The 22,426-nt window shown below is 31.5% G+C and overlaps 1 pseudogene; it reads left to right on the plus strand.

Annotated features, from left to right (window-relative positions):
* Positions 1–20,086: 20,086 nt before the first annotated feature.
* On the plus strand, positions 20,087–21,988 carry LOC146888647 (uncharacterized; annotated as a pseudogene).
* Positions 21,989–22,426: the final 438 nt, after the last annotated feature.

The raw sequence follows: 22,426 nt of genomic DNA on the forward strand, positions 1-22,426 counted from the left end.
AGCACCCCACAACGTCCGTCCTAAGACGGTACCTTTAATTAAATGTGAAAAAGTTATGTGGTTTTTCCTTCAATATTTAATTTTCCCCAAAAATATTAATAAAAGAATGTACAAAAAGCAAAACTATTTTTTTGAATTTCTGGGCCTGACGAGGATTAATCCTCGCTCCTACGTATCTCCATGTGAATGGAGAATCAGGGTTACGTAGTTCTTTTTGAAAAATCTATTTGGAAAATTATTTGAAAATGATTTAATTTGTTTTACAATTTTGAAAATCTTTTTATTTAAATTTTAGTATTATTTTAAAATTGGTGTCATGCGACGCGAGCGGTCGGATAGACACTTCAAGTAAATTCTTTTTTTTTTCTAATATTTTATTTTTTTTATTGTTTAATCATTTATAAATTTTTAATATTTTTTTAAGTTATTTTAGAGTAGTTGTGGATGTCATTGCGACGTGAGCAACCAAATAGATATAAAAGAGTAAACAAAAAAAATTATATTTTATTCTTAGATTGATATATAGGTTTAGAAAAAACAAATGTCTAAATTAGATGTCATGCAACGCGAGCGGTCGAACAAACACCAAAAAAATGGGAAAAAAAATTAATGATTTAAAAAGAATAATAATAAAATTGATAAAAATAAATCAAAAGAAAAAATAATGAACTAGCAGTTACGTACCTTAAAAAATGTTCAATATCTCCTCACCTTTTCTCTTTTTCTTATTTTTTGCCTCCTTTTCTAATATTTTTGTTTTTTCCTAGAGAGATAAAGATGAGAGGTGTCTGTCTATGTGGGTGGTAATTAGAGAAAGAGAGAGTGTAGAAAATGTTTTTTTTTTCTTTTTTCTACCTCCTTTAATATGGTTTTTTTAAAGAGAGATTAAAAAGAGGGTGTGTATGTGGGAGTGGTGATGGGAAAGAATTAGAGTAGTGTAGAAAATTTTTCTTCTTTCGGTATGACAGAGTGCGTATTTATACTCACACCTTACAATATCAGTGCAATCTCAGCCTTAATTGTAATGAATAATATAAGGAAGAAATTGCTTATGATAGCAACACATTATGGGAATCAAATAATAGTAAATAGAGTACAAAATCAATCCCAATTAGTAATATTGATTATAACCATTAACAAATCAGAGCACAAAATCAATCTCAATTAGTAATATTGATTATAACCATTTGAAGAAATATTTCTTCTAATTATTAGAATCATATCACTAATTTCTCTTTCAGAAACAAGGGTAGAAAGCAGGTTGAGTTGTTGGGCTCATGAGAAAGAGTGCGATAATTAATAACAAATTGGGCTCTTCCCTCTTTATTCCTTTTTTTTTCTTTTTTTTTTAAGTTGATGTTTGAAAATATTTTTGAAGAAAATTTTGTTTCACATTTTTTTTATTTTCAATATTAACTAAAAAACCCTTTTTTTTATTTTTTTTATTTTTTTTAAAAATAAATTTATTCACCCGGACGAAATTGGGTGTTGACAGCTGCCCCTCTTTACTTAGATTTTATTAGATAATTTGAAATTTTGACTTTTTCACATTATCGTAATAAAAGATAAGTAAAGATAAAAACACTAATTTCGTTCGGTTTTCAAAAGAGGACAAATTTGAAGACAAATTTGACCATACCAAGCAGAGGGTCTCGGTTTGACACACTGATTCTTTTTTTTTTTTACTTTTTGAAAAAAACAAATTAGACCAATCTTGTTGAGATGGTTTAAAAGATTTGGTGACCATTACCATGTAGAGGGCCTCGATTTGAATTTTTTTTTTTATATTTTTTTTGAGAAAATATTAGACCAATCCCGAGGAGAGGGTCTATATCCAAAAGATTTAGTGACCATTACCATGTAAAGGGTCACGATTTGACAAACCATATTCTTTTTATACTTTGACTTTTTGAAGAAAATATTAGACCAATCCCGAGGAGAGGGTCTATATCTAAAGAATTCGATGACCATTGCCTCCCAGAGGGCCTCAATGTGACATAAGAAATCAATGACCATTGCTTTGCAGAGGGTCTTCATGTAAAGAGATCGATGACCATTGCCTCGCAGAGGGCCTCGATGTGACAAAAGAAATCAATTACCATTGCCTCGTAGAGGGTCTTGATGTAAGAAAGGGAGAACCTGAATTTTGCTTTTGAAGTGTCGACAAACATTGCGTGTATGTCTAACATTGGTGAGACTTACACAGAAAATTATCATTGTTGACTTTTTTTTCTTTTTTTTGTAAATGATTTTCAATGATTTTATGGAGTATGATGAATGATTTGATAATGCATGAAATGTTATGATTTTCTTTTTGAAACTATATGATATGCTTGCATGGATGCGTGAATGCATGAGTGGAATTTGCTATATTTTTCATTTTTTCATTTCTTCATAAATCTAAGAAATGTTGGAGGAGTTATGCATATGCACACGTTATGAATCATTTATGATGTATGACATGCTATGATTTTCTTTTTAAACTTAGACGATAATGCATTCATGGATGCATGGATGCGTGGATGCATGGGTGAATTTTGCTTTATTAAAAAAAGATGAATTACTCATGTATGCATGACTTGGTATGATGTATGAATTTTTCTTTTGCATTTTTTTTTTGAAAACAATATTCGAATTGATTCCCATTTCATTGTTATTTCTAATTCATGGAGTCATTCTACTTTGATTTTGTTTTTTACTTTTCTGAATCATTTCCTTGGTCTAATCAATTTACTAACGAATTATTTTTTTAATCATTTCTTTGAAACACTATTTGAATGACATGCATGAAATTGTCAAGGGCTTGAAAAGGTTTGGATGAGGTGATGAAGATTAACTAGGGAGTTGTCCCAATTTGAATTGGTCTTGGGGCACAAAATGTGTTTGGGCTTTCCCCAGTTACTGATGGTATGAAGAAAATGATGGGGACTTCAAAAATTGCCCCGGGTGTGAGAGCCAAGGATGGTCTTAGGGTGCAAAAGCGTGTTTGACTTTTCCCAAATGAGGAGATTAAAAAATGACGGGGTTTTCACAAGTTGCTCCTGATGTGATCACAATCTTCAATGTAAATAAATGCCCCCATTCAAAATGAATAATGGGAATATATGAATCACAAACAAAGTGACTGCCCCAGTTTGGGTTTGAGATTGATAAAGATGGACTATGTTAAGGTTGGTCAAGGTTTAGGCTTAGAGCGGAGGATACTGTATGAGCAAAAATGGAATTTCATGAAGAATGAATTGAAAGGGGACAACCGAAGTTTAGCTTAATTGCCCGAATGTGCATGCTAATTTTGTAGTTTTGAAAACATGTCAACCAAATATAAATTGCCCCGGTGTTTAAAAGAAAATCTCTGAACACACTTTTTCAATATTTTTTTTTACCTTTTTTATAGAACAAACCTGTTAGCAAATCAAAATTTTCTTTTAAATTAAAACCTTCGAAAGATAACAACCAATCTTTGATCTGTGTGGACTTTATAGGCTTGTATCGTGGCCAAGGCTAGGGGTATGGAAGTGAATGATAGTAAAGGCCCAAACAAGTGATGTGAGGGTTGTTTCAAACAAGGATATTTGAATAATGTTTCATTCAAAATTTGTTTGACTTCTTTTTGTTCACCTTTTTTTCTATATTTTGACCTTTTATACTCATTCTTCAAACTTTTATTTATTTTTTTTCCATATAACCCTATCATTTCTTTCTTTTTCTTTTTTTTTTTATTTTGATATTTTTTTATTGGTGAACTGCCAGTCAGATGAAACAAATGCAAACATTATGTCAACCCTCAACGAAAGGGTGATCCTTGTTTAGGGTAATTTGAAAGAAATTTTTTTGGAAGGCTCAAATTGGGTAGCAAAGGATAATTACTTTTATTTTATTTTATTGGATAAAGAAATATGGCCACACATCATTTCAAATCATGGTTATTTTTCTCAACAAAAACTTTAATTCAGAGGAAAATAATTTAGTTCATGTAACAGGATGTCCCTTGTTTTGTTTTTTTTTTCACTTTTTTTGTCTTATTTTTTCCTAGACTGTCCTTCAAAGTTTTTAGTCTAGCAGACTTTTCTTCACTTTTTTTATGTTCAGAGAGTTTATGGTAATCCTTTTTAAGATATGTGTCCCCTTTACAATTTTGAAAATCTTTTTATTTAAATTTTAGTATTATTTTAAAATTGGTGTCATGCGACGCGAGCGGTCGGATAGACACTTCAAGTAAATTCTTTTTTTTTCTAATATTTTATTTTTTTATTGTTTAATCATTTATAAATTTTTAATATTTTTTTAAGTTATTTTAGAGTAGTTGTGGATGTCATTGCGACGTGAGCAACCAAATAGATATAAAAGAGTAAACAAAAAAATTATATTTTATTCTTAGATTGATATATAGGTTTAGAAAAAACAAATGTCTAAATTAGATGTCATGCAACGCGAGCGGTCGAACAAACACCAAAAAAATGGGAAAAAAAATTAATGATTTAAAAAGAATAATAATAAAATTGATAAAAATAAATCAAAAGAAAAAATAATGAACTAGCAGTTACGTACCTTAAAAAATGTTCAATATCTCCTCACCTTTTCTCTTTTTCTTATTTTTTGCCTCCTTTTCTAATATTTTTGTTTTTTCCTAGAGAGATAAAGATGAGAGGTGTCTGTCTATGTGGGTGGTAATTAGAGAAAGAGAGAGTGTAGAAAATGTTTTTTTTTTCTTTTTTCTACCTCCTTTAATATGGTTTTTTTAAAGAGAGATTAAAAAGAGGGTGTGTATGTGGGAGTGGTGATGGGAAAGAATTAGAGTAGTGTAGAAAATTTTTCTTCTTCCGGTATGACAGAATGGGTATTTATACTCACACCTTGCAATATCAGTACAATCTCAGCCTTAATTGTAATGAATAATATAAGGAAGAAATTGGTTATGATAGCAACACATTATGAGAATCAAATAATAGTAAATAGAGCACAAAATCAATCCCAATTAGTAATATTGATTATAACCATTAACAAATCAGAGCACAAAATCAATCCCAATTAGTAATATTGATTATAACCATTTGAAGAAATATTTCTTCTAATTATTAGAATCATATCACTAATTTCTCTTCCAGGAACAAGGGTAGAAAGCAGGTTGAGTTGTTGGGCTCATGAGAAAGAGTGCGATAATTAATAACAAATTGGGCTCTTCCCTCTTTATTCCTTTTTTTTTCTTTTTTTTTAAAGTTAATGTTTGAAAATATTTTTGAAGAAAATTTTGTTTCACATTTTTTTTTATTTTCAATATTAACTAAAAAACCCTTTTTTTTATTTTTTTTATTTTTTTTAAAAATAAATTTATTCACCCGGACGAAATTGGGTGTTGACAAAAGGTTTCCACGTTTCTTAAAGGGTAACATTAAACTTTGATAAACTTCTTTTTCTTCAACTCTCTAGAGTGTCATTGAGGCTCATTTTCAAGGAATAAAGTGAATCCCCCCAAGCTCTTTGCTTTTTCCTTGGAAACTCCACATATCGGTTCAAATGTTCCATTGTCGTCTTCAGATAATATTGTTGACAAAGTGAAATCGGTATTAGAAAAAGTCAAAACAACAAAAACACAAATTACTTATTACTTATAATTATACAAATGCAAACAAAATTAGACCACAAAATGAAGTGTGACATTGGCCCATAACCTATAATGAGTTAATCATAGAAAATAATTTTTTGAAATACTGGTTGGGCTAATGAAAATAACACGTCTTGAAAAGTCCACATTGTTTAGGATAACCTAGGGGTGAGTGTTGTTAGTTTTAAAATGGTTGAAAAGCGAATTGGCTAGTTAAAAATTTAGGCTATCTTTGCAAGCTAAAAACCACCTTTAATTGAATCAATTAGATCACCAAGTTAGGATGCAAAAGGTGTTGGACAGTATACTTTCAGTCAATCAAAAACAGAGTTAACAGATTGATTTTACTAAACAGATTCTGTTCTGGTATAATCAATCGATTGAAACAGAAAAAATAGTCTACTGAAATACTGGGAAAAATGCAGAAATGCATATTTGAGTTTTAAACTAGAATAAGTGCATAAAAATGATCAAGACAAGTTCTAAATGATTATGCAAACATGTTTAATGTTGTAGATGTCATGAAAACATGCAAGAACTTGAAAAAAATGATTAAAGCACAAGTTCTTTAAACTTTAAAATGAATATGCAAGAGAGAAAGGTTAGAGAAGAGAGGACACCACGAGATTTTTATACTGGTTCACTCAAACCTGAGCTACATCCAAATTGCCAAGGCAAGCTGAGCTTGACTTTGCACTATTTCAAAAGATTTACAAAGTATCCACCCTTACACTTTCAAAATATGCAAAAACACCACAAAAGACTCTTGAATCACACAAGAATCACACCAGCACAGCAAGAACCCTCTTGTACTGGAAAACCACCAAGCACACACACAAAGCTTGAGAAAGATGAAACCTCAATGGTAGCACAGCCCAACCTACCACAAACCACTTTCTCCAAGCTTGAAACCAAGCCAAAAGCTCTAAGAAATGATCCAAGATCAATTTTCAACTGCTGCAACCTGTATGATCACGAAGGAGAGAGTTTCCACACGTTTCCAGAACAAATTCGCGCTCTAAAATGATCAACAAACCTCTCTTTTGAAAATCACAGCTTTTATAGTCAAACTGTTATGAAATTCAACAAGTTGATTTCCAAATCAATCGGTTGATTTCACTTGACTTAAGTGAAATCAGTCGATTAAAAAATAAATCAACTAATTAAATTTGTTGCAGTTTAAGACTACTGCAGCCAACCTTTTAACCTGTTGAAAACCATTCAACAGACTAAAAGAGACATTTTAATCTGTTGAAAAACCATTCAATAGATTAAAAAACACACCTAAGACCAAATACATCTAATTAATGCTACAAGGTTTACAATATGAATTACAAACTTCAAATACACTTTTTTAATGATGTTACTATGTGGAGAGCACACGTTCTAGCCTTGATCAACATGAATATCATAAAATCTCCTTTCCTTCATCAATGTAGGCTTCAATCCAATGGTAATGGCTGTAAGATAGTTCAAAAGAGTTTCATTCAATCTTCATCAAATCTTCAAGAAGCAAACCACCTTGGCTTCTCAAGTCAACAATCTCCCCCTTATTTGATTGAAGCCAACCTCTATCTTCTTCTATCTTTCATTGCAAAATGCTTCCATTTGTTGGATACCATTAAATTGATGAAGTGACAATTTAGCTTGAAACTTGTGAACCTGAAAAATATTTACAGTAGCAACGCACACAAGCTAACAAGAACACACATATACACATATGCTCCCCCTATCAATAATATAGGTTCAATTTCATATTTGATTTTAATTCCAATTTTAATGCTTCTATGCTTTTAATTTGATCAATTTTCCATTTTCCAATTTTTCTCCCCCTTTGGATTCATCAAACAGAACAAATGCATAAAGAGAACAAGCATTGCATATCCTTTCATTAATAATGGAACATAATACAACAACTGAAACTGAAATAGAGAAGAAAAATCATAAAGCTGATATAATCAGCTGATTGAAACAAAAAAATAACCAACTGAAACTGACAGAGCTGAAACTAAAAAAGCACAAACACATGGTTGCAATGCATGATCCTAAACAACCAACACACTCAGTCATCCTGAGGATCATTTCTAGTCTGGAATGAGTTCAACATATCATGGATATTATGAATTTGGCCATCCAATACATTGAACCTCTCATTGGAATAGTCGTGATGTGCATGTTGGGACACATTGAGCTCATGCAGCTGGTTCAGCACCATCCTCTCAAAATATGAGTACATAAAGCCTCTATCCTTTGGAGGGTTGTATGGAATTAAGTTCATGGGTCCAGCAGTTGGTTCTTCCTTTTGATTTGCACCACTTGGGCCAACTTCAGCACCAACAGCTGTCCATCCATTTCCCACCTTGAGAAAGCCTATTTTGTGCAGATTTTGATTGGAGGTATGGTTCAACAGTCCAGTTGACTCTTCTAGCTCATCCTCTACATCAATTCCAAAGTATTCAATGAATTTTGACACCAAAATCACATATGGCAGCTTGCAATCTGTGAGCCTCTTGGCCTTGAGCATGTGATCACGAAACACATAGATTCAATCCACTAGGATGTTGTGTTGAATGTAGTACATGAGTATCAAATCTCCCTCATTCAATGTTGAATGGTTGCTACCATGTGAAACAAGGATTTTTGTGACAATCATACCAAGCAACCTTTGATCCACCTTGAGACCACCAACATGGAAGTGCTTGATTTCAGCAACAGAATTCCTCAAGCATTGACCATAGTATTGCATCTTGTTGAATTCTAGAACAGCCTCAGTTTCACCTTTCCTCACTTGCATACCTCTTGATTTGAGTCCAACCATATCTTTCTAAGTCTTTTTGTTGATCTTCATTCGAACACCCTTGATGTTGGACAACAGAACATCATTCTTGAACTCCAAGTTGGTGAAAAACACCTTCACCAAGTATGGATAGATTTTCCCTGGAAGTTCAAGGAAGGACTTCAACTTTTGATGCTTTAGTTGTTGGAATAGGCTCTCAAAGCCTTCAGCCCTCAACCATGAGAATCTCAGCACCTTAGGAATGTTGATTTGCTTCCTATTCATCTCAATGAGGAACACTTGAATGTTGTCCTCATGATTCTCAAACCAAGCTTCAATTCTCCCATGACTTTCGTGATTTGGAGACCTTGGGGTAGGAGGAGTGAAATGTTCATCATTAGATTGGATAGCTTTTTGTTGACGACGAGACATGATGAGTGTGGGTATGGCTGTTTCTAAGAGAAGTGTGATGCAAATGCAACAATATAGGTGCAATATTTATAATTGAAATAGTTGATTTTCAGAAACAATTGATTGAATGGTGCATATTTTCCTAATTAATTCGTTTTAGGTTACTCAAATCAGTTTAATGTAGTCCAAAACAGTATCGCATGCATTCATGGTGTTTTCAATGTGTTTTTATGAGTGAATCAATCAGTTTAGATCATGTGAGTTGCATGCACATTAGAATTACACTAAACATGCTTTTTGGTCAAACAAATAAGTAGTTTCATCAAAGTCAATGTCTTCTTCTTGATTATAACCTTTAGCAACTAGTCTAGTTTTGCTCCTTACAATATTAACATCTTCATCCATTTTGTTTCTAAAATCTCATTAGTTCCAATTATATTCATATCATCAATTTTAGGCACTAGAAACCACACATCATTTCTTGTGAATTAATTGAGTTCATCTTGCATAGCAACAATCCAATTACTATCATTCAAAGCATCATTCACATTCTTAGGTTCAATTTAAGATACAAAAGCAACATGTTCACAAAATACAATCTTACGTCTAGTAGATACTCCCTCTTTGATATTACCTATGATGTTGTCCTTTGATAAACCTCTAGGCTGGACCCAATCCTTGGGCAAGTTGTTGTCTACAGCTTTTTCAGTTGACTATTTTTCCTTTTCAGCCAATTGATTTCCTACAGCAGAGGACTTTTCTGTAGCAAAAATCTGCTCTTGTAGTAGATTTTCCTCATCTGCATTCTTTGACACTTGATCTTGCAACTTCGGGTTAGTTTCATCAAACACAACATGCATAGACTCTTCAACAGTCATCAATCTCTTATTATAGACTCCATATGCATGACTTTGTGTAGCATAGCCTAGGAAAACACCTTCATCCTCTTTTGAATCAAATTTGCCAAGACTTTCTTTGCCATTATTTAAGATGAAGCACTTACATCCAAATAATTTTAGGTGACTTAAAGCATGCCTCCTCCCTTTGAAAAGCTCATAAGGGTTTTTCTTCAAAATTTACCTAATCAACACTCTATTTAAAACATAGCAAGCAGTGTTGACTGCATCAGCCCAAAAATACTTAGGTAGTGAGTTTTCATTCAACATAGTTCTAGCTAGTTCTTCAAGTGACTTATTTTTCCTTTCAACAACACCATTTTGTTGTGGGGTTCTTGGTGTAGAAAAATTATGGTTAATGTCATGCTTTTCACAAAAGTGTTCAAAGTTTTCATTTTGGAATTCCTCACCATGGTCACTTCGAATATACATTATCTTGAAACTCTTTTCATTTTCAAGCATCTTGGCAAGTCTTTTAAAGGCATGAAAAGTGTCGTTTTTGGTAGCTAAGAACAAAGTCCATGTGTACCTAGAGAAATCATCAACAATGACTAATGCATAAAGATTGCCACCAAGACTCATGGTTCGAGATGGACCAAATAGATCCATGTGAAGCATCTCTAAAGGTCTTTCAGTTGAAACAACATTTTTGGATTTAAAAGAAACCTTAGTCTATTTTTCTTTATGACATGCTTCACACACTTTATGCTTCTCAAGCTTGAGTTTTGGTAGTCCTTCAGCCAACTGTTTCTATTCAGCCGATTGAAATGTTGCATGTGTATGTGACAAAGTCTTCTATGCCATAACCAAGTGTCATCCTCTTTTATAAGCAAAAAATGGATGATAAATGATGCATGATGCAGATCAAGTAGGTATATGTTATTGACTCTTTTGCCTATCAAAACAATACTACCACATGCATCATATATCAAACAATTATTTGGTTCAAACGTGACTTTAAAGCCTTTATCACATAGTTGACTTATACTTATCAAATTGTGTTTGAGTCCTTCTACCAGCAACACATTCTTGATGTTGAAAGAGGATCCATTGCCTATGACTCCATTTCCAAGGATTCTTCCTTTGTTGTTGTCTTCATAGGTTACAAACCCTTCTTCCTTCAACTCTAACTTTGCAAATTTGGTCTTATCTCTTTGTCATATGTCTCGAACAACCATTATCAAGGTACCACAAATCTTTCTTATCACCTTTTATGACCTGCAAAACAAATTTGGATTACATAGTACCCTTTAATAGGTTGGGTCCATTATGGTTATGCCTTTCTAGATCCTTTTGGGATCCATTTCATAATCCCTTTAGGAACATCATATTTTCTAGCATGACAATTCTTAATAACATGACCTTTTTGCATACAGTAGTTGCATGAAATGAATGGCATGTCACTTAGGCATACTTTTTGAAAAGAAACTAGAGAACTTCTTGGTTTTCTTTTGAAAAGAAGGATTGTAACCAAGTCCAGCTTTGCCAAACACACAGTTTTGAGAACCAAGAACAACCTCTAAGTTTGCTTCCCCTCTTGTGAACCTTGCACAGGTTTTTATAAGGTATTTCAAATGATTTTTCAAAACTGTACAGTTTTCACATGGTTTTTCAACCGGTTGATTTCTAAAACAGTCGGTTGAATTACTGTAAATCATTTCTAAATGTTCAAAATCAGTTTTTAAATTAGTTGTTTCTTTTTCCAGTTGACTAACTCTGTTTTCTAGCCAGTTGTTTAAGCCTTTCAACCGATTGTTTAATGTTGAAATCTTGTTTGCTTCATTATGCAACTCTTCAAAATCATGCAACAATTGATTATAGTCATTTATGTCTAGAGAACTTACTTGGGTTGAGGAGGATGACTCATAACCAGCCATAAGGCACAAGTTGGCTTCTCCACTCTCATCTTGTGAGGAGCTACTTGTTGTTGAATCATCATTTTCCTCCCATGCAATGTTGTGTATGTGTTTCCTTGTGTTTATTTTATTTCTCTATTGATAAAGTGATTTTGGGGGGGTTTTTTCCTAACAATACCTACATATGCAAAGTTTTTTCTTTTGGTCTCATCTAATGAACATATAACTCACTAATGAAATCCAATTACCCAAGTTACCAAAGAAGCGAGGTAACTTACCTTCAAGATAAGTTTCCAAAAGTTGCCTTTACAGCAACAAGTTCTACTCCTCCCACTTTTTCTTTCCTCCTTTTTTTTTATTTCTTTTGTTTTTTTTTTTGGATTGGGCTTTGCAAGTTAAAGCGATAAGCCATGTTGACTACCCTCCCTCTAACATCTTCCATTCCATATCTTCAAAATGGAGAGCAACGCCGTTTGGAATAAGGTGCCTGCAGTGCTGAGATCTTTTCTCGTATAAATATGATGCTTGGAAAAAGTTGTTTCTTACTAGTGAGATAGATAACCATTGATAAAAGAAATGAAAAAGGTTATCTAAGAGGATAATTTTTTATCTATACTTATTGTCAACATCCAATTTCGTCTGGGTAAATGCATTTATTTTGTTAAAAAATAATAATAATAATAATACATAAATAAAATAAAATAAAATAAAATAATAAAAAATATGTTTTTGATTGATGGTAGGTTTTTTAACTTTAATACTACCATGAAACAAAAAAAAAGAAAAAAAAAAGAAGAAAAGAAAAATAAGGGAGAATCTAAATTGTTTTAATTATCACACCATTTTCATGAGTCTAAATGTTTTATACATATTTTCACCTCCACTGTTTTCTATTTACACTCTTCACATGACATGTCAAAAAAGGACGTTTTATAATTTCTTTATAGAAGGATGTAATATTAGGAGCAATATTTTTTTATAATAATTTGAATAAATATCTTGCATTTACACTTATGTGATGTGTCTCTTTGCTTTGTTCAGGGAAGGTATTATTTTAATTAGAAGCAAATGTGCCCGATAATAATGCTTTTTAGAAAATGATACGATTTTAATAGTTAGAAGAAAATATTCCAGGTAATAACTAGAATCAATTATACGAATAATATGTTATGATTTGATCACGATCTTTATGTGACGAAAAATATAATTCTAGTAATTACAGGCAATATTTTCGTTAATAATTATAATCAATATCATGGATATTATGCAACAATGTAATTGCTCTATAATATGTTTCATCAAGACAAATTCCTTCCTTATATATTTTATTTATAATTAAAGGCTAGGATTTCAGTGGTACTTCCAAGGTGCCAATATAAGCACAAAACTTCTCCAATGCAAGACACAGACAAAACAAAATTCGAAAAACCCCTCTCCTTTTTTATTACCAGAGCACACACAAAAGGGGTCTCCTTAAGGTAAATTTTATTTGCTCCTAATATGTATTCATGATTCTCTTATAATATCATATGTATGATCGATTGATCTGTTGTATGATTAAATGTGTTTGGGGTTCGCACATTAGATGATTTTGGGTTTGTAATTGATATGCTCAATCCTTCGCTTTTCTTTTATTTGGAATGTCATTTATCTTGATAAAAAAAAATCTTGTGTAGGCTTTAATTCTCTCTATAAAGGACAATAATAAATAAATAAATAAAATTTGTATTATTTCTTTTATATGAGTATTGAATATCATGTCAAGTCGCGGACTTGCTTAGTAATCAAAATGTTCCTTCGTAAGTTTTTAATTCTTTTTTTAAATAATATTAATAAATAAAAATTATAAAAATTATTTTTTAATATCATGTCAAGTCTCGGATTTGCTTGATAACTAAATCTTTTATCATGTGGAATCTCGGATTCTCTTGATATTCATAAATATATATATATATATATATATATATATATATATATATATATATATATATATAAAATTTAGAAAATAATAATAACATTAAACAACATTTTTATTTTTTTTAAGAGAACTACGTTATCCTGATTTTCCAAATGGAAATACGTAGGAGCGAGGTACAATTCTCGTCAGGCCAAAAAAAATAAAAACATAATTTTGTTTTTAATCTCTATTATTTTTGTATGTATTTTTTTTTTGTTTGATTTTTTAGGGAACAATAAATATTTTAAACATCAAATTCTATTTTGCACACTTAATTAAAGACAAAACCGTCTTAAGACGGGTGTTGTGGGGTGCTAATACCTTCTTCACACGTAACCAACTCTCAAATCCAAATTTGGTTTCAAAGACCATTGTTTATAAAGTTTTTTTATAGTTTTCCATAATAAATTATGGTGACGACTTCTCTGTACTATTTTTAAATTATTTTTGCCGTCTCGCCGGAATCTTGATTGCGATACTTACGTATAAAGTAGATCTTGATTTGGCAACAAGGACACTCTAATAAAAGGTAGTCAAACTACACAAATGGTACATATTGTCAAATGGTGACGGTTTGCTCGGTTTTTTATTTGTTCTATGGTGTTGGTAAATGCTGCTTAATATTTGATCGATGATATATCATGTTTGTATGATGAAAAACATTTAACTAGTTTCGTACATTCAACTTTAATATTTTACAAAGCATGATCATAAAAAAGAAAAAAAGAAATAAGGCTTAATTACTTATTTGGTTCTCTAATTTATTAGTTTGGTTCATTTTAGTTCTTTAATTCTTTAAAAAATTCAATTTGGTATTTTCTGTTAGTTGACGTTAACATCGTGTTCATACATGTCACGTATCATTTTGTATTTTAAATTTTTTTAATTTATAAATTATTTTTAATTAAAAAATTAAACTATCATGTGTACACATGTCAATTTGTGAAATTTTATTTTTTTATTTTTTTATTTTTTATTTTTTATTTAAAAAAATGTTACATGACAAATTTATTCTCTCTATTTAAAATTTTGATTCAATTTAATTCATTTTTTTAATGATTCAATTTTGTCCTCTCCAATTTGATACCAAATTAATAATTAAGCTTAATTACAATTTATATATACATGTTATATATTCATGTTAAAATACTTTTTTATCATTTATACATCAGATCATTCCCTAGATACTCATATTATTTCATTTCTTACATTTTTTCACTTGTAATTTTTTACACATGTAAAAAACAAAATAATTTGAATAGTTAGGTAGAGTAATATATATATATATATATATATATATATATATATATATATATATATATATAAGTTATAATTAAGCTTAATTTGATTTCAAATTGGAGAAGACAAAATTGAATCAAAATTGTTAATAGAAAGACTAAATTGAAAACATCCACTATTAGCTTGATACGTGGTACAATCATAACCTACCATGTGACAGTTTTTTTAATTAAAAAAATTTATGAATTGACACGTGTCATGAACATGGTCTGACACGTGGCAGTTAATTTTTTTTTAAATATAAAACAATAATAAATTAATTAATTAATTAATTAAAATTCTACAAAATGACCCATGACATGTACGGACACGAAAAGGACTAAATTGGACCTTCTTAAATAATTAAAAGACCAAATTGAAAAAAAAATAATAAGAGGATCAAAATAAATCAAACTAACAAATTGTGGAACCAAATTAGTAATTAAGCCAAAAATTAATTGTTAAGGTATCATATTCCTTCAATCATGTTAAAATTATAATGCGAATATTCAAATTATTTACATCACTACATCGATCATATGCATCAACTCATAATACTAATTCAAATGATTACGATCCAGAGATATAATTAAAATTATGTTATTATTTAATGGCAATAAGCCAATGGTACTTGTTGAAAGTGTATATGTTACGAGTTTAATGAGATAACTACTATGAAAATATGTTTCTAATAGTAATATTTTAGAATGATTTATGAAAAAATAAATTGCAAGTAACCTTTTAACGTACTAGATTACACATTCATAAATAAGATTCTTGCTCAACAAACGAATGCCTTGCTTAGCAAGTTTCCACCAACGTGAAACTCGTCCAATGACTACATTAGTCGTCTAGCCAAAATATGTCATTGATGTTCTTTCTTTTCACATAAAACTTCTCCGCTCAATGAAGCGCAGGCTCATCCAGTGATAGAGTATTAAGACTAAACTTTTAAAAATTCACCAAGCGAGTCAAGTCCACACCTCGTTCTCAGATTTTTGATATTTTCATTTTCGCTCAGCCATTCTTTTACTCGCTTAACAAGCATATCTCTTGGCACCACTTTTGATAAGCTGGCTCAGCGCGTGATAGTTAGTCCAATGAGTAAAAGTGTCGGTAATACAGATTATGCATTCTTGCAGTGAACCACATGTTCATCTAGCTGGTCTTCGTAATTTTGCAGAACCAGTTCTAAAAAGTTGTACTCCTAACCAAACTATCTATGCATATTTCACTCATTTTCAAAAGAAAACAAACATGTTATTATTTTATCAATGCCTCAAATAAATCTAGCTAGGTTACACAACTGATCAGAATCGCCATCAATACAAAAAGAGCTCATAATACATACTAAAAAGAAGAAAAAAACTCACACTTACAGAGAACAGCCACAAGAATATATCTATGAAGTAAACCACAAAGTAAACCAAGATAACCAGATTACACGTTTGACTTGTAGCTATTTCAATTTTGTAGAAAACAGGGACATAATATTCTGATAACCAAGCAACCATTATGAATTGCTTATGGAGAATCTAGCATGAGGGCACACAAAAACATAGGCATTCCTGAGAAAGACAGGGAGAAACGAAGGACCAAATCTTCCATGTTCTCCTTCTTCTTCCCCGGGTAACATCTCACGATAAGAAAAAAAAAATGCGGAGAACAAAAATCACATGCATCCTACTAAGTAATGATCATATAGGGTTTATTTACCCCAAGGGTAAAAGAAGAGAATGAAGCCGAAGTGACGGAACTTACCTTCAAGAGTGGCCTTTACAGCAACAAGTTCTACTCCTCCCTTTTTTTTTCATCCATTCCGCTCCCTTTTTTTCTAGGTTAGAAACCCTAAACCCTAAACCATGTTGACTACACTCCCTCTTATATTTTGGTTTTTTCTTCCGGAGACTTCTTCCTGCACTCCCAAACCTTCTTCTGTATCCCTAATAATGATCCTTTTGACCCTCTGTTTTCTTGACTCCCAAACTAACTCCATCGCCTCCTTCTCCTCCCGCTTCTCCTTCTCCATCCTCTCCTCTTCCTCATGCCCCTTCGGCGAAGGCCTCGCCTTTCTCTTCGCCTCCTCCACCCACTTCCCCGCCCTCTCCATGGGCCTCCCCCAACCCTCCCCCAGCTCAACCTCCTTCGCCGTCGAGTTCGACACTACCTTCGACCCCTCCCTCAGCGACATCAACGACAACCACGTTTTTAATTTTAATTTTTTTTTTCTAGAAACAGATTTCGGAATCCGTTTCATACTTTTCTAAAACGGATTCTGATATCTGTTTCACAATTTTTAATTTTTTTTTGTGAAACGGATTTCGGAATCTGTTTCAGAAAAGTATGAAACGGATTCCGAAATCCGTTTCACAAATTTTAATTTTTTTTCTAGAAACGGATTTCAGAATCCGTTTCATACTTTTCTGAAACGGAATTTGAAATCCGTTTCATACTTTTCTGAAACAGATTCTGAAATCTGTTTCACAAATTTTAATTTTTTTTTGTGAAACGGATTTCGGAATCCGTTTCGTACATTTCTGAAACGGATTCCGAAATCCGTTTCACAAATTTTAATTTTTTTCCTAGAAATGGATTTCGGAATCCGTTTCATACTTTTCTGAAACGGATTCCGAAATCTGTTTCATAAATTTTAATTTTTTTTGTGAAACGGATTTTGAAATATGTTTCATACTTTTCTGAAACGGATTTCGAAATCCATTTCGTAAAAAACATGAAAATTTATAAAACGGATTTTGGAATCCGTTTCATACTTTTGATTAGGGTCAAAAGGGTAATATTGGAGGTACAAGAGAAAGTTTGGGGTGCAAGGAGAAACTTCCTTTTCTCCCTGCGTCTCCAAGTTTCTTTTCATTATCCACTTTTTTCAAAATACTTGAAATAACTTTCATATTTTTTACCAGCACCCTCACCCATACAAATATCGAATTTCAAAATTCGGTAACGAGATTTCTAGAATATATATATATATATATATATATATATATATATATATATATATATATATATATATATATATATATATATATATATATAATTTTTATTGTATTTTTAATCTTCCTTTTTTTTAATTTTTATAATGTTTTTTTAATACATCACTACTATATATTCTCATATTACATGGAATTTTTTTTACAAATTTGTCAAGAAAATTTGCAAGAAAATATTTTTCTGTCATTTTTTCTAAGAATTTTAATTCGCAGGTAATTCTTTCGTGGGTAATCATTTCTTACAAAATTATAAAATTTAAAAGTATTTTCTACAAAATTTGATACGAAAAATGTTTTATACAATATATTTTGCAAGAAAATTGGTAGCAATTTCTTGCAATTTTTTTTTCTCAACAAAATTTGTAAGTATTTCCTACGAAAAAATTTTCAAAACAAAATTGGAAAGAAATATGAGTTTTTTTAGTAGTGTATTTAAAATTAAGATTAATATATATATATATATATATATATATATATATATATTGTAAAAAAAGAAAAAAAAAAATATATATATATATGTATATATATATTCCTTTTTGAATTTTTTTTTTATTTTTTTTGAAGGTTTATTACTTTTTAATTTTATATATTTTCTTATTTTATTTAATTTTTAATATATTATATAAAATATATATATATATATATATATATATATATATTTATATATTAATATTCTATTTTATTTTTAAAGTATATATTAAGAAAAATGAATAAATTTCAAAATTAAACATTAAAAAAATAATAAATTAAAAAAATAAAAATAAGCAAAAGAAAAATTAATTAGAATTAATAAAAATCAATCTTTAAATAAAAAAAATATTAAACAGAATTAAAATATAATAGTTCCCTAAGATGAATATTTGTGGAACGACGTTTTCAGTAGTATATTTGAGAATTAACAAATCCCAAATAGCTTTCGTTTCCTTGTATAAGCAATATACATCGAATAACTCATTAGACAAGGCACTCACACTAAGTAAGGTATGTCGACATGTCTTGTTTGCATCATCTAATCTTCGACTTGTTTTTGCTTGAGTACCAGATTCAGGTTTTGAAGATGCGGGGACAATCTCAACCAAACATATCTAAAAGGGTAGACATTCATTTTTGTCATCACCAAAAGTTTTGACCAGAGAAGACCTCAATTTTTGACATGTCTGGGAACATTTTTGCAAAGATTGTCTAAGTTCCAGAAACAATGTTTTAATTCTCCGGATTTGGGTTATTGGTGTCAACCATAAGTTCTTACAATTGTTGTAAAAGTTAACAAAATCACTAATAAAAATTACTTTATGAGTTCACACTACAAAAAAATTGAAGTAAATATGGCGGTTATAAAAAACTGCCATAATTTGCTTCATAATACGACAGTTCTATAACTGCCACATTTTGTATGCAAAATATGGCATTTGAAAATGCCATTATGCTCCCATTACACATTATGCCGTTTTCTAGTGGCGCCATCTTTCCCTCCATAATACTCTTTTTTTTATTTACTTCTCATTTAATTCTATCTTTTTTATTGCACAGTAAATTGAATTTTAATGAGACAAATGCACACACAAAACATAAAACTGGCTCATGTAAGACAAACCCTACAAAATCCTCTCTATCAACCCCAATCTCGGTTTCGTTTCCACACTTCTCACACCTCGCAATTTTCCACTCTCACACCTCGCAGTTCCCAATCCTCGCCGACTCCACCCTCCTCGTCGCATGAGATCACCATGCTGTTTCCACACCTCACACCTCACTATTTCCGCTCCTCGCACCTCGCACCACCACACCGTTCTTGCTGTCGATTTCGTCGCCGGAGATCTCGTAACTCGTTGATGCAAGTGGAGATTACCAAGTCGCCGAAGATCGGGACTTCCTTCGCCACACTGATTGGGAACCAGCAAAGTGTCAAACATCTCTAGCAACTCCGACGACAATGTCGAACAGGGTTTCGTCGCGAGCCATTTCTCCACTGCCCAAACCCTCAACCAATCGAGCACACTAGCAGTCGCCACGGAGCATTCGCTTTGCATTTCCTCATTTCTAGCACGGACAAGGTCCTTCCACTTCTTTCCCTCTATTACGATTTCGTTTTGGTTGGTTTGCACTTTGATTAGTGACTAATGTGCGACTCCTATTGTTTGCTCTGATTATTGGGTTAATTATTGATGAATGTAATATTAAGTGTGCTCTGTTGCATTTGGTTGAGATTGAAAATATCAATTGGGAAGTATAATTTTGTATTATGTTATTGAAATCCCGATTCTTGCTTATTCTGTTATTTCTCTGCTTTAAACACGTGACCATGGAGTTGGGAGCTATGGCTTTGTCAAGAAGAAGGGATAATTTGGTATTTTTTTTACTTATATTTTGTTCTAAAAAATAATGTGCTATTATATATTTTTTGCTCATTTTACTTTTCTTCAAAACATATAGAAAATTGAGACTGGTAGGAACATTGGGCGAACTGAAATGTGGAAGATCACTCATAAGAAGAAAAATGGCACCTATATGAATGAGGAGGCTATGGAGATTGGGGTAAATTTGTTCTTGCTGCTACTGAATTGTCTATTTAATTATTGCCTTTATAATATGAAATCTAATTGGTTGAAATCTGTTTTGAGTGCATGGTGATGGTTAAAACAATATTGTAGTTGGTGGCTGGTTCCCCTTGCTCAAACTGCTATCTTACAACTTCACTTTTCAGTTCCTTAGTACTATTTTTATTTTCTCTAGATGTGTATTTTGAATGTATAAGTTCAATTAGTGTTCAAGTTCGTATATGCATAAGAATAAAATAGAGATTTCTTTGTAGACTACTGTTTGAGATTGAATACTTTTGTTCTATTTCTTGCTTTTCCTTCTTCACACAATTGAGCTCTTAATTGCAGGGTGGTGAAGCTTAACTGCATAGTTTTGTCTTCTCTATTTCTTGTACTGCCTGCATATAGTCCATGGCTACATAAACATTGAATTGTATATTTAATGATTGGCATTATAATATGAAGTACACTTTGAGTATGTCAATAGTTTGTTAGTTTGAAAACTGATTATTTGAAATCTGCTTTTACTGGTTTGAGTGGATATCATGATCCTTGAGCTATAGTGAGCATAGCATATGGGTTTCTAAAATCTGTTTGATTGAAATCTGTTTATTCAATGTTCTGACTCCTTTTTTCATCTCTTTGTTATGTTTGTTTGAAATCTGTTTGGTGCTGGAATGAGGGTTCTGGTCTATGTTTAGTGCAGTGGGAGAGGAGTTGAGGCAGAGTTAGTGGGAAGTGGCAATAATTGGAGGAATTGGTGTTTAGGATTAGAAGAAAATGGAGTATATTGTATGGGAACGACAATGAGTGCATGGTTTCTGTTGCCATTTAAAACCCTATTACAAACTGCATAGAATTAAATTTATTTTTCTGCTTTGCTGATTTTGTGTGAGTTCTTCAATCTGCATACATAGTTAAAATAACGAACCTGTTAGGATTAGTTAATTGAGGTGAAAATGCATATTGTTGGTTTGCTTATTTGAGTCTGGACACCTTTCTCTTCAAGTACTTCAACTTATATGATCACTTTCAATTTTCTTATTTGTGTCTGAACTAATTGTTGGTGTACTAGTTTATCATTTTAAGTCGTCATAATTTGTTTGTTTGGCGGTCTTTTGCACTTCCAATTTAATGCAGGAAAAAATAGATAAGCTAATGTTGAATAACCTAGAGATTGCATCAGATATATCTCCAAATGATCCGATTGGTCTCATATTTGGTAAGGAGCATCCAGGTCGGGTCAGAGGATTGTCACATGGAGCTTGTCCCACTCTTGCATTTAAGCAATCCACTACAAGATTAAATGGTATGAATTTTGCTTCATATAGTGCAACATCAACAAATACGGATGTTTCTAAAGATGGAAAATGAGCTCACAACTCTCAAAAACCAAATGCAAACATTGGTTGCCTACATTGCTTCTAGAGATGACGTTCCTGACCATTTTGCTGCTATGGCTGCTGGTTTGATACATACTTCGGTTAATGAGGTAAAACTTAATAGTTTATTTAACAAATTACACAAGTTTATTATAATACACATGTGAATTTGAATAAGTTATAAATTTTTTTTATTCCAAGTACCCGATGTTGGAAGTGGTGCTCCATCACCATTGGTATAAGAAGATCAAACGGGACAGAAAAGACAAGTTAGGCACATAGCTATAGGAACATAGCTATAGAAATTTAGCAAAATGTATTATAATAATGTTTTAAATTTTTTTTTTTGGCTTTTGTTTTCAATGTGAAAACTTTTGGATTGTGTTTCGTAATATCAAGTTTTTAAATATGAAATATGAATTATGAATGAAAGTATTATTGATCAAGATGTTGTCTGTTATTTTTTTAATTTTATGGAAAACAAATTCAATAATAATGGAAAGCATGTTACATAAAAATAATATAAAAAAATCACATTCAAATTATGGCAGTTGAAACGTCGTATAACGCATTTGTATAGTACAAATAATGGCATTTCTAGGTGTTGTATTTCGCATGACAATTCTTTAAAAATAAACAAATTAAGACGATTTTCACTGCCATTATTTGCGCACAACATACGGCGGTTCAAACTGCCATTATTTGTGCAATGCATTTAAT

The sequence above is a fragment of the Vigna unguiculata genome, chromosome 1 (genome assembly GCF_037176805.1).
Source record: "Vigna unguiculata cultivar grain cowpea cultivar isolate G323 ecotype 2 chromosome 1, ASM3717680v1, whole genome shotgun sequence".
Classification (NCBI taxonomy): domain Eukaryota; kingdom Viridiplantae; phylum Streptophyta; class Magnoliopsida; order Fabales; family Fabaceae; genus Vigna; species Vigna unguiculata.